Consider the following 3,135-nt stretch of genomic DNA (forward strand, 5'->3'; position numbering starts at 1 on the left):
TTGAATTCCACTGGCCTTGGGCTTGTCTTGCTGGCACCAAGCACAATTAGTTACCATTTACTGATGGCACCTGACGTGTCAGGTGCACTTGTTATTTAATGCTCACAGCAATCCGCACGAAGGGGCCCCATTTCCAGGCACAGGTAGAGTCGGGTTTTCTGGGCCCTGCCCTGCCCTTGCCCCCCACCCCCATCCCATGCCTGCTGTGTCCACTGGGGAAGAGGAGTAGGAGTGAATTCTCTCCAGGGGGGCTTCCGGGCCACTGGGGGGGGGGGTGCTGACCTTGGATGAATGACAGGGCAGGACTTTCTGGGCTGGGGGTCTCTCTTTCCCTTGCTCTGGGAAGAGGGGAGGAAGAGGATGGCTCAAGCATGGGATCAAGACTGCTGTGTCCGCTGACGCCCCTGCGGGCTCACCCACGAGGCTGGACCACCCGCCGGCCACTCTGCTGCGCCCGTCGCCTGGTGTGGCGAGAAGCCAGAGTGGGTATCGTGAGCCTGGGGACACCGGGTGCGTTTTCCTGTCTGCGCTATTTCCCGAGCTGGACAGGTGTGCATGGCGGAGGCCCTGGGATGGAAGAGAAATCGCTAGGAGGGGGAAGGCAACCCGTGGAGGAGCCCAGGTCTGCGGTGGAAAAGAAGAGCAGGGCTGCCTGCTTGTGGGACTGCCCCGCTCAGACTCCCCCGTGAGAAATAAACTCAGCTCTCCACATGCTGCGTGTCTGGGGGCCTTTTTGTCACAGCAGTTTTGCCTTCTCACACCGCAAGGACCACATCCGCTGACGGGATCCTTAGAGCAGCGGCATTTATTGAGCCGATGTTATTCAAAGACTCCCAGTGGAGGCCTCGTGACCCTCTGCACAGACACCTGTTCCTGTGGTTCCAACTCACAGACCGGTAAACTGAGGCCCGTGGTGTGGACACAGATGGAGGGTCTGGGTCACGATCCTGGCCGTGGGGCAACCTCCCTTCCCAGGACAGACGTGGAGGAGTTCCCTCTGCGGTCACCCCCAGGGCCTCGGAGCCCCTTTCCCACCCCGAGGAGGCCTCCGAGGGGCCGTGTGGGGGTCGCCACTGAAGGCTGTCTTGGAAGACCCCCGTCGCTAACCCTGGCCTGCAGATGCCCGACAGATTCAATCTGCCTTTTTGTAGATGAGGCTGGGGGAGAGGACGCGACCCACGTAGGCTCACAGACTTGGGTTTTTTGTCCGTTTTTCTGAAGCCAAGGTGAGTTGTCTCCCCATCGGATCAGGCCGGCTTAGCCAACTGGGAAGCATAGAAACTATCAGATCCGGGCGGAGGGCGGGGTGGGGGTGGGGGGAACCTGGGTCTCCTCCCATAATGCTTTGGGAAAGCCAAGCCACATTTCCTTGCCCTGCCCCCGGGGCCCCTGCTGCTGGCTAGCTGCCTGGGAGAGTCACCTCCCAGGGCCTGCACCTCTCGGCCATCCCCCTCCTCACCCAGATGGTCCAAGGTGCAGAGGGAAGGGAGAACTGGGTCCCGGAGCCACGGCAGGCAGGGCGCGCCCTCTGACTCCCCCAGTCCCTGCAGGCTCACAGGCTCCTGCCTCCCTGTGGGCACTTGCTAGTGGCCCACTGGGGAGGGGTGAGGGAGGCGGCCATAAATTTCTCCTATTTAGACAAGAAGACAGACTGTTTTCTTGTGCCAGAAAAAACACAGAGAGGGAGCTGTCAGGGGAGAAGGGACCCAGCCCTACACCTTCTCGGTCAGTTTATCTTGTGAGTCGGGCCCTGGGGGCTACCACACATTGCCTGCGAGAGACCAGAGACTGAGGGCTTGAGCTGGGGGCAGCTGCACCAGACAGGGCCTGGGCTGTGTTTCCATCACCGACACAAATGCTGCATCTCAACCAGCCCTTCCCCTTTGCTCTTTTTTTGAAAAAACAACTTTCTGAGATGGAATTCAGGTATCACACAAGTCACCATTTGAAATATGGCACTCAGTAGTTTTAGTCGTCACAGATGCAAACCAATGACAACCCTAGTAGAACATTTCCGTCACTTCCCAAAGAAACCTTGGGGGCCGACGTGGTGAAGTTGCTGCTGGGGACGCCCACATCCGGTTCCGGAGCGCCTGTTCTGGTCCTGGCTGCTCCACTTCCAATCCAGCTCCCTGCTAACGCACCTGGGAAAACAGGGGAAGATGGTCCAAGTGCTTGGACCCCTGCGCCTGCATGGGAGACCCAGGTGGAGTTCCTGGCTCCTGGCTCCTCCTGGCTTTGGCCTGGCTCAGCCTTGACTATTGTGATTATTTTGGGAGTGAACCTGCTGATAGATCTTGATCCCTTGCTCTCCCTCTCTTCCTTTCAAGTAAATAAAATAAATCTTAAAAAAGAAGAGTGCTTGCTTTGGCAGCACATATACTGAGGTTGGAACGCTACAGAGATTAGCTAGCCCCTGTGCGAGGGCGAGGCCCAAATTCATGAAGCAATTCATATTTTTATGTTCTTCAAGCTGTATATATGATATACGAAAACTGCTTCCTTCATATAAATTCAAAAATTTAGTAAAAGAGAAGAAACCTCAGGCCATTGGCATCACCTTATTTCCCACCCCCAGACACCCCGCCCCGGCTGTGAGCAGGCAGCTGAGCCGCCCTGTGCCCCTGTGGTCTTCCGGGCCTCTGCCTTGAGTGTTGTGGGGTCACAGTGGCCCTCCTTGTTAGCACAGTGTCCCCAGGGCTCACCCGCAAGGTGGCATTTATCATCCCCCTGTCGCCCTTAGGGGGAGAGACACCTGTTGTCTGCAGGGCCCACATTCTGTTTGTCTGCCCCTGATGGACGCTCAGGCTGGCCCCGCCTTTTCGATACAACGATCACACCTTCACACTTGCATCACAGAGGCTGAGGCTTTGGCAAGGCTGGGTGTTTCCGTGGGGGAGCAGCGCCGACATGCGGAAAGCCGGGCCCTGGCACGTGGCTTCTGTGTTGGACTACGCTGGAATTTCCCTCCCTCTGGGAACTTACTGAGCCGGGACTGTCCTCTGTCAATTCTCTCTCTGTTTTAACATTTTGATTTTTTTAATTAAAAAATTTGCTTTTTTGAGAGGCAGAGGGATGTGAGAGGGAAGGAGAGAGAGAGAGAGAGAGAGAGAGAGAGAGAGAGAGAGAGCGCGA

The 3,135-nt window shown here is 56.9% G+C and overlaps 1 non-coding gene across 1 annotated transcript; it reads left to right on the forward strand.

The window, feature by feature from the left end:
- The first annotated feature begins 2,358 nt into the window (after window positions 1-2,358).
- Window positions 2,359-2,461, forward strand: LOC133769241 (U6 spliceosomal RNA). Its single transcript, XR_009867136.1, has one exon. It is a non-coding gene; the product is annotated as a U6 spliceosomal RNA (small nuclear RNA).
- Window positions 2,462-3,135: the final 674 nt, after the last annotated feature.

Source organism: Lepus europaeus, chromosome 10 (genome assembly GCF_033115175.1).
Source record: "Lepus europaeus isolate LE1 chromosome 10, mLepTim1.pri, whole genome shotgun sequence".
Classification (NCBI taxonomy): Eukaryota; Metazoa; Chordata; class Mammalia; order Lagomorpha; family Leporidae; genus Lepus; species Lepus europaeus.